The sequence below is a fragment of the Crotalus tigris genome, unplaced genomic scaffold (genome assembly GCF_016545835.1).
Source record: "Crotalus tigris isolate CLP2741 ecotype Arizona unplaced genomic scaffold, ASM1654583v1 scf7180000018084.670488, whole genome shotgun sequence".
NCBI classification, from domain to species: Eukaryota; Metazoa; Chordata; class Lepidosauria; order Squamata; family Viperidae; genus Crotalus; species Crotalus tigris.
In genome coordinates, this window is record NW_024096815.1 from 43,940 (window position 1) to 63,245 (window position 19,306).

Sequence of the window (19,306 nt, forward strand, 5' to 3'; positions counted from 1 at the left end):
TTCTAGGTATGCTGTTTTAAATTCCTCCTCCTCTCCCTCCCTTTTTAATGTTATGATCCCTCTAGGACTGTAATCTACTTGTTAGGAGTAGAATGCTGTGGTGAAGTAATTACAAGGCAAGGAAGACCGGTGAGGATGACTGTATGAAAGGGAGTGAGGTGCAGAAAGGAACCACCAGTCAAGCTGAAAGTGGTTATTATGAGTCTTGTATTTCTCTGTGGCTTAGGACGGATGCTCTGCTCCATAAGCAACATGACTATTAGGCATTTAAAATGTGCTGCTAAGCAATGCTCACCCAAAACTAAATTCCCCTTTGTGTCCTTCCAAATTTCCTTTTTAAAGGGTGTTTTTCTTGTTTGAAAAGACAGTGTGTATCAGTGGAGATGGAGGGTGTTTTCACTCTTTCCCAAAATGTACAGTTCATTTTTTTTTTTTTTTTTGGTAATAGAAATGGTTAGAGCCATTTAGACCTGAGTCATACCAGGTGTTCACTCATGTTTGTGGGTGCATGTCAGTGTGGAAGGCAATTTTGTGCTTTTGTTATTGCCACCCTCCCTCCTAATAATAATGTTAATCTTTGTCATGCTTGCTTGCTATCATTGTTCTCTCCAGCCTGCGGCTGCATTTTATTTAATTTAGTTAGGTCTTTTTTTTTTCCTGGAATGATATATTTTTATTTTCTCTTTGCTTTAATATACAAAAAGGAGGGAAAAACAAAAACAGGAAAAAGAAAAATAACAAACATATATTGTGCCTTTGTAAAGCAGTTCAATTTTTACCACATGGAATAACATTGATCAATCTTTTCCATAATATCGAGAGAGTCAATTCCTAAATACAGATAGAAACTGTATAATCAAATAAAATTTTTAAATCAAGGGTGGTAGCATTGTTCAGTTGTAAAAGAATAATTCTTTTTTTCCCCCCTCATATTGGAAGATCCAGAGTTCTTCATATAAAGATATATTTCAAACTTTATATCATATTACTTTTCCTAAAACTGAATTAGCAATTAACAAATTTACAGATATTGTACCAAAATCGTAAACATAAGTTTCCTTTTCATCATTTTGCAATTCCAGCACAATGAAGTTAATCATTTAAAAAAAAATTAGAAGATATGTAGTACATTTTTTGGGTAGTTAACCTTATAATCTTACAAGATTATAAGAACTGTATTTAATGTACCTTAAGACTGTTCAAAATTAATTTGCTGTTTGAAATGTCTTGAAGTTATTAAATGGGAATTAGAAAATTCCTACTAAATCAGGGCCTAGATAGAACAGAGGTTGGTAATCTTGGGCTGTATCGGAATATGCAGTGCTCTCTGATTCTGCAAAGTTTTCTGAATAAGTAAACATTTTCATTTCTATTACTTCTGTGAAAATATTCACCCAGGTCAAAAAATAAAATAAAATAAAGAAATCTAAGCATTAGTTTCTTTTGCCGCTTCTCTATTAACTTTCATTAGCGACAGATTCATTGAATCAGTCAGTATTTTTAACATTTTGGAGCAAACATCCCTTTTCCCTATTCTTAAATATATTCCTTTTTGGGTTAAGTGTATCTGAATTCTTAGCCAAGGCGCCACATTGACATCCAAGTTTGTATGTTTGTATGAAAAAGATACTATTCTGATTTTATTCTGTAGTGGTTTTCATTATGTGGCATTTTATTAGCACTAGGGTCTTTGTAGCTTAGTTTGTGTTATCTTTCTGCTCCCTGCCTTCTCTGTTCAGCAGCACATGGATTACCTCAGGCCGTACACATTTTATTGCACAGCCACTCGTTCATCACTCCTCTTACCATTTCTTCTTCTCTGATCTCCACATGCTCCTCTGCTTTGCCAAACCTCCAAGCAGCAGCTGTTGGGCTCAGCCACAGGCCATCTGTGAGCCTGGTGACTCCAAAGAGGATGACAACAGCAAAGGCAGTATATGCAGGGAGGGGCAGTACCACATCCTTGGCACTAGCCTCTGTACAGATGGAGGTAGCAAAGAAGCCCAGATGCATCACCCTCTGGAGGTAGAGCAGCTTAGAGCTCATTGTTAGGTGCCACTGCCTCCAACTAAAAAGATTACACTCCATCACCACTAAGGAACCCAAACCAGAAAGGAAATTGGAAATGGGTGCTAGTGGATCCCAATGGATAAATAAGATTACTTTTAAGGAGAGGATTGCTGGATAGATGTTGCTTGTCTTTGGAGCCAGGATTAATCAATAATAGCTGGCTTGCATTTAATAATTTTCAGGATGGTACCCAGGAGTAGTAGATAGCAGGGGGTGACTCTACATTTCTGAGTATTTTTTAGAATGATTCTGATTCAATGTTTTGGTAAAATGAAGAGTTGTATGGTTGTGACTTCGAACTGCTTTCAGACAGATGCATTGAGAAGGTTTTCTGTCCCCAAACAATTATGACCAGAGGGAATGCACATCCCTGTCTTCCTGGACTATTTAAAAGGCTTACAGGGAAGGAAGCCTGAATCGTCTATTTTTCAGGCAAACTTTCTTTGGAATCACTAGCCAGTCTTTTATTAATCTCATACCTATTTGCAAAATTTATACCATTGCGCTCCAAGGTTGACAAACATTCCAAAGCTGCTAAATTAAAAAGTTGTTTAGCAACCATCAGGACATGGTCTTGTCTTTTCTGTAATTGAAGAAATGTCATTCTCTTTGGTCAAAAGTTACAAGATGAACAAACCAGGCATTTAAACTATTACTTAAGTTGCTCTCCAGCACATATGGAGTGACCCAGCCAATGAGAACTAATCACCATGTTGATAAATGAGAAGAATGAAACAGAGAAACAAACAATTGTGCTTCAGGAGGCCTTGACATTAACACTTGACATAAAAATGGGTTGCAAATGATAGTGAGCAGATAAAAAAGAGTCAAAATGAATGCAGCTGCTGTTCTGACATAAAACTGAGTGACAGGAATAGAGAAATAACTGGTGTATATTATCAAAAATCTTATCAAACAAGTAAGAAATTTGCTCATTGCATAAGGACTCATCCATTTGGGACATGAGCTATAATGGGTCAATAGGCCAAGGAAAAGAGGCAAACAAAAAAGATGAAGCAAGAAAGACATGAAGAATAGTTAATTAGCACAATGGGAAGCAGGATCTGGCAGTCACCTGCCCTTTCCTTTATGGTACAATTCTCATATACTGTATATTCTCACCGTTCAGAGCAATTTATGAGTATTTGACTAATAATGCTGGCAGTGTTAATAGGCTGAAACTAAGATGCAGCATGTTAGCATTGCAATGGATCCATTTTTGCCTGCAGGTTTGGCAAAAAAATGAGATTACCAGCTGAACCACCAGCTTATGTATTGTTACAAGTTTGGCTGCCTTGATTAACATGAAAACTTATGCTGTGGTTTTGCCTGACAAACTTGATGGGTATTCAGAGACACAGCAAAAAAAAAGGCTGAATGTTTCTTGATGGCTCTCTGGCCTTGGAATTTCACACCCCTTAGTATTGTAGAAAGGATGCAGAGGCAACCAGGAGTTGTTCACTTTGAATTGGGCAGACGCAGAGAAGCAAAATAAGTATCTCTATGCTTATTTAACCTATACTATAAAGTGTTTGTCATTGTCTATTTTTTATATCAAATGAACATCAAAGGCAGGGAAATGAAGGTCACTTGCTGTTGCTTAGGCATCCTACTTTACTATATTCATTTGCTAAAAGCAGTTTCATAGCTCTGTATGTTTTTAGTATTTGAATTCAGTGCATCCAACAAGCCATATGCTAGAGTTACAAGTACTCCTTGACTTACAACCATTCATTTAATGACTGTTCAAAGTTGCAATAGCAATCAGTAAAGTGAGTTATCACCATTTCTTACAACCATCATAGCACCCCGCCAGTCATGTGATTAAAATTTGGGCATATGGCAACCAGCAAGTATTTATGATTGTTGCAGCATCCTGGAGTCATGGGATCTCCATTTGTGATCTACCCAGATGGCTTCCAACAAGCAAAGTCAATGAGGTAAGCCAGATTGGCTTAATGACCACATGATTAAGTTAATTGCAGTGATTTGCTTAACCATGGCAAAAAAGATTGTAAAATTGCACATGACTCACTTAACAACTGCTTTATTTAGCCACCAAAATTCTGGTCTCAATTGTGGCCATAATTTGAGGACTGCCTAGTCTAGTCTTTCAGGACCTGGACTTGGGGTTCTGAGAGTTTGGAAAAAATTCAGAGAGGAGCAACTAAGATAATCAAAGGCCTGGAGACCAAAACATACGAAGAACGGCTGCAGGACTTGGGTTTGGCTAGTCTAAAGAAAAGAAGAAACAGGGGAGACATGATAGCAGTGTTCCAGTATTTGAGGGGCTGCCACAAAGAAGAGGGGGTCACATTATTCACCAAAACACCAGAGGGCAAGACAAGAAACAATGGTTGGAAGCTGATCAAAGAGAGAAGCAACCTAGAATTAAGGAGAAACTTCCTCACAGTGAGGACAATTAACCACTGGAACAGTTTACTCCCAGAAGTTGTGGGTGCTCCATCCCTGGAGATTTTTAAGAAGAGGCTAGACAGTCACTTGTCTGAGATGGTATAGGTTCTCCTGTTTAAGTGGGGGGCTGGACTAGAAGACCTCCAAGATCCCTTCCAGCTCTAGTCTTATTTTATATTGAAAAGAGTTAGAAAGCCATTTGTTTATTTTATTTGTTTTTTTTCTCAAGAGAGATCCCTTTATTTTATCTCCCCAATCACTTGCAACTTCATTGTCCTGATCAGTTTTAGATTGGAGCTGATGTAAACCTGATCGACCACTAGATTTTTTTGTGTCAGTTTTCTATGTTTCTATGAAACAGCTTACACCTGAACCACAAGACTACGTGTCCTGTTATAAACCTATTGGGTTACTAGTATCAATAGGAGACATTCTTCTGAAGATCCCTTTATTACTCAGTTTCATCTGTCTGGAGTGTGGGAGAGGGCCTTCTCTCCTATGTGGCCCTCCCAAGGATGTATTTAGACCCACTCTCCCTACATTCAAGAAAATAGCAAAAATGCATCTCTTTCACCAGGATTTTAATTAATTGATTTAATTATACTGATTTTAATTTTACTTATTTTAATCATATTGTTTTTGTTTTATTACTTTTCTTTTTAATTGTATAAGCCACCATGAATACCATATCATATGGACAGTAAAGCGAGATTTAATGAATATATAAAATGGTAATACTTGTTTTTCATAAATATGCAAAGATATCATAAACCATCAGTATTCTTTTACTCCAGTGGAATGAAATGCTTTCCACTGGAATGACTCACTGCTTAAAAAACTGATCACATGATAGTAATGATTTGAACAGAAAGTGTATTCCGTGTCATTATTATTTTATATCTTTCAGCTATACTCAGCTTCAAAACTCTTCAGCTACAGTCTGTATCATTGGAGATACAATTTTTTTTTTAAAAAAGTACTTCGACAAAAGAATAAACTTGGTATTTGTTGAATACGTACATGTGTATGTTTCTCATATCCTATTTCTTTTCAGGGTAATCAACATTACACAAAGCACAGAAAACAATTAAGAAATGTAGGTAATCTTCAACCTACGACCATAATTGAGTCCAAAATTTCTGCTGTTAAGTGAAACATTTGTTAAGTGAGTTTTGCCCCCTTTTACGACCTTTCTTGCCACAGTTAAGTGAATCTATCTTCCCCATTGACTTTGCTTATCTGAAGGTCACAAAGGGTGATCACATGATTTTGGGACATAGCAACCATCATAAATATGAACCAGTTGCCAATCATCTGAATTTTGATCACATGATCATGGGGATGCTGCAAAGGTTGTAACTGAAAAATGGTCATAAGTCACTTTTTTCACTGCTGTTGTAACATTGAACGGTCACTAAATGAACTATTGTAAGTCAAGGACTACTTGTAGTAAGTCAAAGAAGTTAAAGATATAAGATAAGGAAAGGAAAGGGAACATAGTTAAGTCTAGAGATACAAAATCATTCAGTGTGTTTCTCCATGCCATTATATCCTTGTAAACCATCCTTGCTTCCACTATTTCCATAAACTGTTTAAATAATTGTTTGTTCTTTAAACTCTTAATTTCTCTTCTTTTTCAGGATCTCATCAAGTCTGCCAGTCATGACTTTTTTGATGTTCATAAATTTGCTTTATAATTTGTTCCTAATTTACTCAGTTGCTTTATATGGCTGATCTACTTTCCAAATGTATCTTTTTACACTGGCCCCTCACTTCTTTATTCAGCATCCCTTCATTTTTTACCTCCTTGTTTATCACACACATTTCTTAAGTATACCATTCCTGCTGCGCTTAACTTTATGTTTTTCTATTAATACCGACTCTCATTTATATATAACCATGTGAGCAGCAAACACACTCTTACATACAACCATTTTTGTGTCCTGCAACAAGCACATGTTCTTTGCAATAGACCACATATTATTATCATTTGTAGGATGTAACGTTTCTCCATTCTTTTTCCATCTTAGTAAACATTTTATATATATTTGCTGTATGTTTACCATATATTTTAACCATAGAGTCCCTTTTCCCTTTCAAGCACAAATAATCCGATTAATTTTCAGGTTTGTACTTCTTGTTACACATATAACCCAATATTCAACTGAAGATCAGTTGGGTACTCAACCAACAACATGGCTTTGTCTGCAGACAAAACGCATACATTCAAATCCCCAACATACACACCTTTACTATCACCACAAGCTTTTCATACAGTACAGATTTTCTCTAAATCCATTTAATAGCCAAGATGAAGTCACATGGCCTGGTCTTATTACCTACTCAGTAGTGAGACATTGATTTAGTATTCCATTTATTCTCTCTCATACTTTACCTCATCTCTTACTACTTTTCCTGCATTCAGTAACCAGATGTCAATTCCATTTTCTGCCATGATACCACAATTCAAGCTCTCACTTTCTCTAAATCGACAAATGTGAAGTTTCCCACATTTATACATTCCTCAATGTCCTGCTGAAGAGCAAAAAAAATCCTTTGGCTGCACAGAGCTACATCACTTTGCCTATATTTTACTCATTGCCACTTTTTGAACTATTGCAATCGGAATTCTGCCAAACATATTCTCAGGCACACTTAAATGGATACTCCTATAGTTTATTTTTTTCCTTTGGATACATTAATGGCATTCTTGATTTTTCTATTCAGTAACACATATGCAATTTTCCCATGGCCATTCTATACACAAACCACATCCATATTTTAAGATATCTTCACTTATACCATCCACATGTTTAGCCTTACAGTTTCAACTTGTCACAAGATTTATGATTTCCTGTTCATCATGTATTTCTTGTAGATTAATATTTGTAGCACTTGTTTCAATTCTACTCTTAGACACATTCAGTATGTTTTAATTACATTCATCGTAGATTTTTTTTATTTTAGTCCTCTTTCATCCATGATTTTATTTTCAAAATCATTCTGCATTATTTCTGTCTCTTTTAAATATAATTGTTTCTTGCTGTCTGATTTCTTTGCAAGTATATATTTTTCTCCCGGTACACATATACAGGAGTTTTTTTTTTTTCATTGTTTTTTGCAACATTCATTCTCTTATAGTGTATATATCTTTTTCTCATCCATAGCCTCTTTCACTTCATCATTGCCCTAAGCATCCCTTGCCATTCTTCATATGATTGTAACTCCATAAGCTTCTGTGGCACTAACTATAACATCACTGTCAATTTGGGCACATTTTAGACCAATTATGTCCATATACCATAAGCATCAATTACAACCACTTTTATCCTAAGTATGTTATTCTATTCTGTACAAGCCAGAATCTCTCATTTGCAGACTGCTTTTGTAAGCAAATGCATAGTGGCATACATTCCATGTTTACATTCAGAACATGGATCTTAGTAAAAGAAAATGCTCTTACTTGAAGAGGAGGTCAGGGAAAGTTGATGTCATTTACTGGAAGAATGGACAGGATCCCTGGCCTGACAGCTGAATTTTCTGCTGTCTCTTTGAGGAAAACATCTTCTACATGACCAGAGGGACAGCAGCTTAACTCTCAGGGAACAGGGCAGGCCAGCTCTATCTACTGCTAAGATAAAAGTCTAGGAGATAGATGTTACTTTTCCTTTTCCATCAGGCATCTGCTGTCTACAACAACTATCTCACTTCACCTAGTAGAGAAAATAAAGGAACACCTTTTTTTTTGTACTGTACTCTGTGAAAGATTTCCTCTTTAATCAGAAGTTTAAAGAAGTTTAATTTAAAATGAGTTGGCATAGGAAGCATGTGTGGATATGAGAACTAGAGAGGCATTCTGTTGCATTCCATTCTTAGCATTAAATACACCCTTGAAATGGCAATTTTTATTTTTATTTATTTATTTTTTAAACAAATTTTATTTATAATACAAAAACAAACAAACATTGGATTTAACGTGACATTCCAGTATATACATTCTTATCAGATTATTCCACTTTTTACAATCAATTCTTCATCTCTACATATACATCTAAGTTTTATATACAATACTAAAATAACATGTATTTCTATCTTAACATTCATCTTTAATCCCGACTGTCCTCTTCAAATTCCTCCAGTGGTAAAATTTATCCCAGGTTTCATAATAAACTGATCCACATTTGTCTTTTAATATCATTGTGAGCCTGTCCATTTCCACACATGCTAATATTTTATGTATTAACTCTTCCTTTGTGGGAATTTCCTTGCTCTTCCATTTTTGTGTTAAAGCAAGCCTAGCTGCAGTCAGGATGTGTAGCAGCAGATTGTTCCCTTGTCATATTTTTCTGTTGTTATTTCCAACAAGAAGAGTTCAGGTTTTAATTCTAAGTCCAGTGTTAATATATCCCTCAACCAGTTTCGTGTCCTGTTCCAATACTCACGAGTCTTTGGGCAATTTTATGATTATAAAATGTTTTTATTCATTTTAGAACTAGGAAAGAATTATTTGGCCTTGAGAAGCCAATGTCATGGTTCCGATAGATGAAACCCATCAAAAGAACTTCCCGGCAAAATTCTTCCATAAAGAACATTTTATTCAGGAAACAAAGTATCGGCACTACATAGCTGAACCCAAAAACTAAATTCCCTTCCCCCGGATACAAAGTAATAAAGTACAATTCCCACCCCCAATAAACTGTCATAAATCATATTCCCCAATTAGTTAAAAGTGTGGACGTTCTCCTCAGCTCCCCAGCCTGCCAAAACGTTATCAGCTTGTCCTTAGGTTTCCACCATAGCGTTATTGTTATGGCTAGCTGAGCTTTCATTCCAACCCCCTCTGCTGCACCTGATTTCTAAAAGCAACCAAAAGCACAGTAAAGGAGAAGAGAAAATGGCTGCATTTTTATCAATTGTCAAAGCGGGAACATCCAATGTTGACAGCGTTGACATCTGGCCCCCCTTACAAAAAGGACAAATCCTGCAATTCAAACAAAATTATAGGTTAGGGGTTGCCCCTCGGTTTATTAGGGTGTTTCTCATAGAATTTACTAATGAGCCTGTTGGCTTTTACATCATTAGATTTCACCCATGTGGCTTCTGACAATGGATATCTCTTCCATTGCACTAAGTACTGTAACTTTCCCTTAAAAACCCTAGAATCAAGAATACACTTCACTTCATAATGAGTCTGTCCACCTACCCTGAGAGGGCCAGGTGCCTTCTTAGGGGGAGGTCGTAAGGTAGAACCCCGGAAACATTTCAGTAGGCTACAATGGAACACAGGGTGGATTCTTCCTAAGAGTCTGGGAAGCTTTAACTCCACCGTGACTGGGTTAATGATTCTTATGAATCATTAACTTCTTATTAGGCAATTTAAGTTGTAAATACTTTGTGGACAGGTAAACTTTTTCCACAACCTGGAATGATCTTTTGGGGGGGGGGGCTATTTTTATCTGCTTACTTTTTGTACATCTCAGAAGCCTTTCTCAGAGTGATTTTCGTTGTTTTCCAAACCTCCTCCCACAGGTCCCTGAGGATATTCAGGTATTGGGTTGAACTCTTTTCCCGTGGCAACTTTAAAAGGCGTAAAACTGGTGCTGCTGTGAACAGAATTATTGTAAGCCACTTCTGAGAAAGGGAGGAGGTCAGTCCAGTTCATTTGCTGATAATCCACATAGCATCTGAGATACTGCTCCACCACTGAGTTCGCTTTTTCAGCCACCCCATTTGTAGGCAGGTGAAAAGTCGATGACAGTCCTTGCGATGAGCCAATTAACTTGAGGAAACCTCTCCAGAACTTGGCCATAAACTGTACCCCTCGGTCTGAGACTATCCACTTTGGCGTGCCGTGCAGCCTGTAAATATGCTCCAGAAATATCCTGGTTAGTCTTTGAGCTGACCGGAGTCCTTTGCAGGTAATGAAATGAGCTTGCTTTGAAAATAAATCTATCATAGTCCAAATCACTGTATTCCCCCTACTTTCAGGCAATTCCACTATAAAATCCATAGCAATTTCTTCCCATGGCTGGAAAGAGTCCGCAACCGGTTATAATAATCCAGGGGTTTTCCTGGAATTCTTTTCATGGTGGAACATACAGCATGACGTAGTTCTCTATGTCCCGTTTCAAACCCGGCCACAAAATTGACCGGGTTTGAAACGTAGTTGACGTAGTTCTCTATGTCCCGTTTCAAACCCGGCCACAAAATTGTTGATGAACCAGATGCAGTGTTTTTAAATATCCAAAGTGTCCAGCTTGTTTCACATCATGACCATGCTGGAGAGCATTAAGGCGGAGGGTTTCGGGCAAATATAACTTCCCCCCTTTGCACATCAAGGAGGTTTGGTTTTCTTTGAACCATCGATCGCTGAGGAGTTTCTGTTTTAATTTCCTCATCCTATGGTCATCAGGGTTTGGGACGTTCAAAGATGGGGCTCTTCGTGGCATTAGTTGAGAAGCGGCTTGCGGTGTAGATATAATTTCTTCATTAACCTCTTTACTCTGGCTCTTGTATTACAGTAATCTGGATAAAGCATTAGCTAAAAAGTTTTTTTTTTTCCAGTATGTACTTCAGGGTGAAGTTAAATCGGTTAAAGTATTATGCCCACTGTACTTGCTTCGAGGACAGTTTGTGGGGAGTTTTCAGTGCCTCTAGGTTTTTGTGATCAGTCCATACCTTGAAGGGCACCTTGCTCCCTTCTAGGTAGTGTCGCCAGTTTAATAGAGCCCAACGAATTGTGAAGGCTTCCTTCTCCCATACTGCCCACCTTCTCTCACAGTCAGTGAACTATTTCAAGGTGTAGGCACAGGGCTGCAGGACCCCCACATGGTTCTTTTCTTTCTTTCACTGCTGGCATCGGCTTGAATCATAAAGTGTTTCCCCGGACAAAGATGCTTTAGAACTGGCTCGACCGCAAATAATCTTTTCAAATTCTCAAAAGCAGTTTGACAGTTCATAGTCCATGTAAGCGGCTGGCCTGGTCACGGCTTTCCCCCATCTTTGCCTATTTTCAACAAGTCCATGAGGGGTAAAGCAATTTCGGCAAACAAGGGGATGAATTGTCAGTAAAAGTTGGCAAACCCCAGAAAGCTCTGAAGCTGTTTGGGAGTCTTTGGGGGTTGCCATTCGATTACGGCTTTCACTTTAGCAGGGTCCATTTCAATGACTTCACTGGAAATCCTATAGCCTATGTAATCCAGTCGGGTCTGATGGAACTCACACATTGATAGTTTAACATACAGTTTGGCATTCAATAATTTCTTTAACACTTCTCGCACTAGTTTTATGTGGTCAGCCATATTCATGCTGTATATCGGGATATCATCAAGATACACCAAAACATGAAGACAGCTGGAGCCCCCAAACAGCATGACTTTAAATTCATAGCTCCCCATGGGACAGTAAAAAGCAGTTTTCCATTCATCTCCCTCTCTTATTCTTACTCGGTAATATGCCTTTCTTAGGTCCAATTTAGGGAAGATGCTCCCTTTCACCAGGTGGGTCAGTAGGTCCTTCAAGAGGGGCGGTACTTGTTTTCTACGCTCACAGCTTTTAACCCTTTATAGTCTATGTAGAGACGAAGTGACCCATCTTTTTTCACTTTAAATAATGCCAGAGCTCCCACCTGAGATTTGGCCAGCTCAATAAATCCTCTTGCTAGGTTCTTGTTCACATACAGTTGAAGTTCATCCATTTTGAGGGGGGTCATGGCATACATCTTCAGCCGTGGGAGTTTAGCCCCCAGTAACAGTTCAATGGTGCAATCATTGGGTCAATGAAGAGGCAGGATGTTGCATTCTTTCTCACTAAACACCTCGGCTAGATCCCGGTATTCGCTGGGGATAAGTGGTTCACCTAGTTGAGACAGAGTAGCTATCTTTGCTAACTTGGAAGACGGCTTAGACTCTTCAGTAATGTTGGCTGAATTAAGGGGGGGGTTGAGCCCTATAAGTAATTTCACAGTCCTCATCCCCTTTCCCCACCAAATAAACAGTTTCCATTTGTCCAACCAGGCTAGCCCTAGAATCACAGACTCAATCATCTTTGGAGCCTCCATGAAGCGAATTAACTCCCAATGTTCAACTATTTCTAAGCGTATTGGCTCTGTCAATTGTGTGACCAAAGTTCCTCCCATTAACGAGCCATTGGCTTGCTCAAATCTCACGGGTTTGGAGAGCAATCTTGCTCATATACCCATTTTAAGGGCAAGTGGCAAACTAATAACGCACCGGGAGCACCCTGAGTCCACTAGCACTTTTCAAATCTATTTGTGCATCCCTCTTAGAGACTATGAGTTTGGCAGTGAGAGAAAAAGGTGGAATGGGTTGACTCACCATCGGGTCGTTCTCCCTTCGTCGTCGCTGCCATAGGAGGGAAGAGCAGTGGCAGGTCCAGCTTGGGTCTCGGCACTTTCGTGGGTGGGCAATGTGACTTGGACGATGGGTTCTTGTGTGATCCAGTTTGACTTCTCTTTTGCCGGCTGCTGGGCTGGTTTCTTCCTCACCAATGGTCCCAGTCTGCTTTGCTATTGGGGGTATGGGACCAGGCAGCTCACTACTCGGGTCCTTGTTGCCTACATCTGAAGCACTTGATTGGTGGACCGGCAGGTGGTTTGGGGGGCTCTGTGGCCACGATGGCTGGTGGCGTTCAGGGGAGTGGTCGTCTGGTCTGTTCTGGTTTCTGCCTGGCTTCCTGAGGTGGTGGCTTCTTATAATGAGCATGCTTGACATCCAATCTTACTGCTGCCTGGTATCGCTCCTGCAATAAGTTAGGGACAACTTGATAGACATAGGCCAGGGAAGGGTGATCATCTAGCCCCTCCTTATAGTTGTGCACTAGTGACTGTTCAGGCCACATTTCTATTTGACCTACCATACGAAATTCTCGTATGTATTCCAAAACAGGCCTGCTGTCTTGTTTATCTTATGAATTTGTTTCTCCGCTTTGAGGGCTATGGATGGGTCCTTGAACCTGGCCCTTAATCCAAGGAGGAAGAGATGGAGGTTCCCCAACTCAGGCGCTTGCTCATTGTAAAAATTGTTTAGCCATTCAGATGCTTCCCCTTCCAAATTGGGCATGACCACATTGACCATAGCAGCTGGATTCGGGTAGAAATTGGCATTGTGATTCATGTGGGAATGTACTTGATTGAGGAAGAAGATCAGCTTCTCCAGGTCACCATCAAAAGTTGCTCTAAGGAGTGGTGCCATCATGTGTAGCTGCCCCCCCCCAGTGTGGCTGCATTCCCAGCGGTTGCTGCCCCCCTGCTGTGGCTGTTGCACTCCCAGTAGCTGCTGACCTCCCAATGGTGGCTGGGGCATCCCTAGTTGCTGCAGGCCCCCCAGCGGTTGCTGCACATTCAGAGGTTGTTGCCACCCCCACTGCTGCTGCACTCCCAACGGCTGCTGACCTCCTGGAGGTGGCAGCTGTGGCATCCTCAGTTGCTGCAGGCCTCCCAGCAGTCCTGGTGGCAGTTTCTGTGGCATCCCCAGTTGCTGCAGGCCCCCAGCGGTTGCTGCACATTTAGGGGCTGTTGCCAGACCCACTGCTGCGACACTCCCACCTGTGGCTGACCTCCCAGCAGCGGTGGCTGCAGCATCTCCAATTGCTGCAGGGGCTCCAATGGCTGCGGCGCTCTCACCTGTTGCTGCCTGGCCAACAGATCACACAGCTGTTGCATTATATCATGTTGAACGCTCACACCTGAGTCTTCCCCCTGCCTAGGCTTCAGGCTTGGATGGTGCTGATGGTGATGCACAGGGCTGTGTGACTGATAGTAGCGATGGTCAGGGCTTTCGTTGTTCCTGTGGTGATCTGGACTTCGGCTGCCCTGGTGGTGGTTCGGGCTCTTGTTTCATGAGCAGCGTTCTGAAGTTCTAGAGGAGCGATGACGTCTTGGGCTGACGTGTTCAGAGTGGAGGCCGGGTCTGTCTCTCCTTGCAGGGCTGGAGGTTAATGTTGGTGGCTTCAAGGATAGGGAAGCCACTTGTGCTCCATAGGTGGGTCTGGGGCTCCTTTTAGGCATGGATTGGCATCTGCTCTGCCGATCATCATGATCACTTGCATGGGAAGAGTAAGAGGGTTTCTCCCCACTCTTCACCTCTAGCCCCTTGAACATCTCCACCAACTTCTCCACCAATTTGCTACGGGCTGCAGACAAGTACTTCCACTCTCCGGAGTCCTCAGTAGTTGTCGATTTCCTGATTCTCCAGGGGTCCGGGGAACATGATTCATGAGAGGTTCCTTCTTGCAAATCAACTTCGGTTGCTTTCAAAGAACTTGCTTTTGGCAGGGTTGCCTCGAGGGGCTTAGAGTCTCCACTGGGCAGGGTCCACTCTGATGACCAGATCAGCTCCCACATTTTGGTCTCGCCCCCAACTGTAAGACCTGAGAAGATTCCTTCTCCACTGGTGCGCTGGCTTGCGTTACCTCCGCTGAGGCGGCAGCCATGGCTGGGGTACTAGTTCCAGGCACTTCTCCCTTCTCCATGTTGAGATCTTCCCTGAGTCTTTGTCAGCCTATCCCTCGACTTAGGGACGTTGACTGGAGCTCAGGACCCCAAGGTGGTTAGGGTAAAAAATGTGTAGTTTTGGGGTTAATGTCATGGTTCCGATAGGTGAAATCCATTAAAAGTACTTCCAGGCAAAATTCTTCCTTAAAGAACATTTCATTCGGGAAACAAAGTATTGGCTCTACATAGCTGAACCCAAAAACTTCCCTTCCCTCAGATACAAAGTAACAAAGTACAATTCCCACCCCCAATAAACTGTCATAAATCACATCCCCCAATTAGTTAAAAGTGTGGGCTTTCTCCCCAGCTCCCCAGACCGCCAAAATGTTATCAGCTTGTCCTTGGGTTTCCACTACAGCGTTATTGTTATGGCTAGCTGAGCTTTCATTCCAACCCCCCCTACTGCACCTGATTTCTAAAAGCAAGAAAAAACATAGTAAAGGAGAAGAGAAAATGGCTGCATTTTTATCAGTTGTCAGAGTGGGAACATCCAATGTTAGCAGCGTTGACACCACAGGATAAATCATGTGGGTTTATATTAGTATGCTTGTGTCAACCAAATAGCAGAAATGTTAAATTGGCAATGACCACCATGATTAATTAAGCAACAGCCATAACAGGCCATAGGTGAGAAAAGCTTAAATGGAAGCAAGTTGCAAAATGTGGTGTGTCACATTTGTGTCCCAGAGATATGCTGCTAAAGGTGATGGGTCTTAGAAGAATTATGTGTGGAGGAGTAAGATGTTGTGTATACTACTCCCCTTAATTGTCCGTCACTGTCTGTCTTCCAAATGGTGTGCTGCTTGAATGTTGGTGCACAGGGCAGAGCAGTGAGAGGGAATGAGAGAGCCTCCCTGTTGCTTAAACAAAATGCAGCGTAGTGTTGTTAAGGATATATTTATTCAGGAAATTCCCTATGAGATGTCAAGTCAACACCTGCGGTGCCCTGAGGGAACAGTGATGTATGTCTGGTTGATAGAATTTGCTGGTCTTCCATAAAATGAAAGTAGGAGAGAGGGCAAGACCTGCTAGGCCTTTTAAAAAAAAAGGATGCTTTGAATGACTGGCTAGATAGCTGATACAAGATTTATTTTTTTTGCTCTTTTACCCTGAGAAATAATTCCTGAAACCATGGCAGGAATACCAGAGGAGGATAGAGGCTCTAGGATTTCTTCCAGTAGGATTGAGGCAGACCAATTTGGTTCATAACTATATTTGGTACTAAATATAAGATAAAACATTAGTGTAAAATAGGGAAAAGAAACAGTAGAAATTAAGAGTTGGATTTTGGTAGATTTCTGACATTCTCTTCCACTATGTTATTTGACATACTAAATGCACCAAAATCAAGGCACTCTGTGATTGGGTACAGAACTAGGTACCCCAAGCTAAGAAGAGATGGCTTCCCTGTCAAGTAGAGATTCTGAGACAGCATCTTCCTATAATGAATGGAAAGTGGCAATTAGGTGGTGATTCTTCACAGCACTGTAGTATCTAGCAGTTGTTTCTCCTGCTATAAACATTCTGCAGTAGGTCTTGTTCATTAATAATTTTTATCCAGATGACAGCATTTTAAAGAGGTGGATGAAGCCAGAAATCAGTATTAAACAGTGCAGTGAGACTTTAGAAAGGGAATTTTATTTTCTACTCCAGTTAACAATAGCTGTTTTATCTTGTAATACCTCATTTTCAGTTAGGATAATATTTTGCTTTGTGATAGGAAAACATATCTGAGAAATTATTAATTCAATATTCCCGCATAACATCACTTCCTCCACCATGTAGGCTGGCTTGGTTTTGCAAGCAAAGTTTAATTAAATGCACAAGAACTGCAGAAAGAGTCTATCCTCCTTGGTCAACCGCATTTCTTATTCTGCCAGCAAATTTGGTCACCTGTTGTGTCCAGAAAAAAAAATCCAAAAAGCAACATAGAAAACATTGGACTTGGACTATAAATTGAGATGTCTAGTTTCTACATTAAAAGTGAATAATGCTAAATCCAGAAAAAAGGACGTCTAGGTAAGCAACTGCAGAGAGTAGAAAGTACCAAAAAGTTTCAATCCAAATCCAAAATGAGTTATAAACCACTTGTTTCACAAAAGATACTGTGTTTCAGCTCCAGTGCTGAAATGGAGAGAGGAAATATAAACTATTCATCTTAATATTAACAGAAGCAACATGCTATTTTCCATCACAGTTTAATGAGCAGAATCCGTATCTGATCCTAGGAAAGGTAGAAAATTGGCAGGAAAACCAGGATGACAGAGATAGTTGAAGCAGTTTCCATCTGCTGCTTACTCCCTGCTGCCATCATACTGAATTTGGCCAGTGCCAGAGGATCTGCTGGAGCTATTGTGACATCCAGAGAGCTCGATTTCTAGATCTCACAATATCTGGTCAGAAGCCTAAACTTTTAGAGAGATCTAGTTCTTGCTGGAGTTGCTTTTGCAGGATGTTAGAATTTGACTAGAGTCATTTAGAGTTGGGCGGCATATGAGTTTCATAAATTATTATTATTTAGTATGTGTCTATAATATCTTATAGATAATTTGAGGAGGATGGAGACAAGGATTTGGACAACAGTCCTCCCATGGGTAAAATACTATTTCTGGGAACTTTTGGATTAAATTGAATTTCTAGATTCCTTTTTTTTGTTCTTGAAGTATTGGGTTGCTGACAGGAAATTTCTTGGTTGACCTCTAACACAAAGAGGAAGTGCAACCCTCTTAATTTTCTTGGACCTCTCAGCCCATCTCTATCTCTCAAGAGGCCTTGATGTCTAAGAATGCTTTTTAATAGTTTAACCTAAGTAATTTTTTTGCAAAAGAGTCCTGCTTCATATAACTTTGTTAATCTTTGAAAGTAGTTCAGAAACTATATTAGTCCAAATTAGACAGTGAGATTACTGTTTGAGAGAATTTTTTTCTGGCAATTATTTATAATTCTGATGCTGATATCTAAATCCCTGAATGCCATCTCCTGTAAGTCAAGAGGATCTTTTCTAGATGTATCCAGAAATGAAGTTAGGTTGGTGATTACAAGAGAGAATAATTTTATCAAGTGGAGCCCACATTTGTGTTTTCTCAATGCTAGCCTAGAAGAAGTTTCAAAAAGTGGATGTACAATAGGATGGAAAGTAGGACAACGGAGTGGGCAGAGCCTACTATCTGTTGAAGCTGGGGAAAGGGAGGCATTGATGAACGAATGGATACATTTTTTGGATTAGACACATAAGGAATTTGTCTCTCATGCAGAAGCTCTCAGTATACATGCAAAACAAAGAATCATCATGGTTATACCAATAAGAGGGGAGGGTAAAGAAGATAATAAGGATAAAAAAAACAATACTACAGCCATATTATACAAATGGCTTATTTTTCCACAGCTACTAAAATAACTCTGGATGCTGAAAGGGCTTTGATAGTAGAATTTCTTTTGAGATTTAGGATTAGAAAAACCCAGATGCCCTTTATCAGTGTGCTAGGTGGGAGATGTATTTTACAGTATAAACTACACTATAAACTACAGTATACATTTTGATTCAGTACAGAAGTAGAAAAGATGTGATGTGATCCCGGGAATGCAGATTGCAGGCCTCTTCTCTACTTGAAGTTGTGATTGATTTTAAGTCAGGGATACAAAAAATCTGTCTCTCCAAATATTGTTCCATTTCCCAACAGTCATAGTCTGCTTGACCAATGGTTTGAGATGATAGAAGGTGTAGTCTAATAGCAAAGTAGAGGATCATCAGTTTCTCATTGCCTGCTCTAAATTTTGGCAGTATTAAATGAGTGTGTGTGTGTGAGTGAGATGAAAATGAGGGCTTCAGATACTGTACTTTGCTCAAAAGCCCAATGAGCACTTTGAGAGAAGACAGGACCCTCTCTTTTTCTCAACAGAAAATCATGTATAGACCCATAATTGGGGTATTGCTCTCTGTTTCAGCAACAGAGACTCTCCCCCCCCCAATTGCCTATAACCAGGACTTGTGCAGAAGAGGAAGCCTCACTGAAGCTAAGTATGGAAATGGAACATGTGGAAACATTTAAGATTTGAGGAAAATATGTATGTTGGGGTGAAGTGGAGGGAGAAAAACAGATGTTTTTTCCAGTCCCAGTTTGTAAAGAAACTGCCAACCTTATATTTTCATAGAAAATTGAAAGGTATGTGTTCTGTGCCTGCTGTTTCCTCTGCCATATTTTGCAGCTCAGAATAATGCCACTATTAGTCAGATTTTAGGAAATGATGAGGGGGAAGAAAATGATGGCCAGAAAGCTGGAGTGTGAATTTTTTTTACTATAGGCAAGG

The 19,306-nt window shown here is 40.0% G+C and overlaps 1 protein-coding gene across 11 annotated transcripts in view; it reads left to right on the forward strand.

Annotated features, from left to right (window-relative positions):
- NFIX (nuclear factor I X) overlaps positions 1–19,306 on the forward strand; it is a 184,047-nt gene that overhangs the window by 27,533 nt on the left and 137,208 nt on the right. The gene's annotated exons all lie outside the window — the stretch shown is intronic.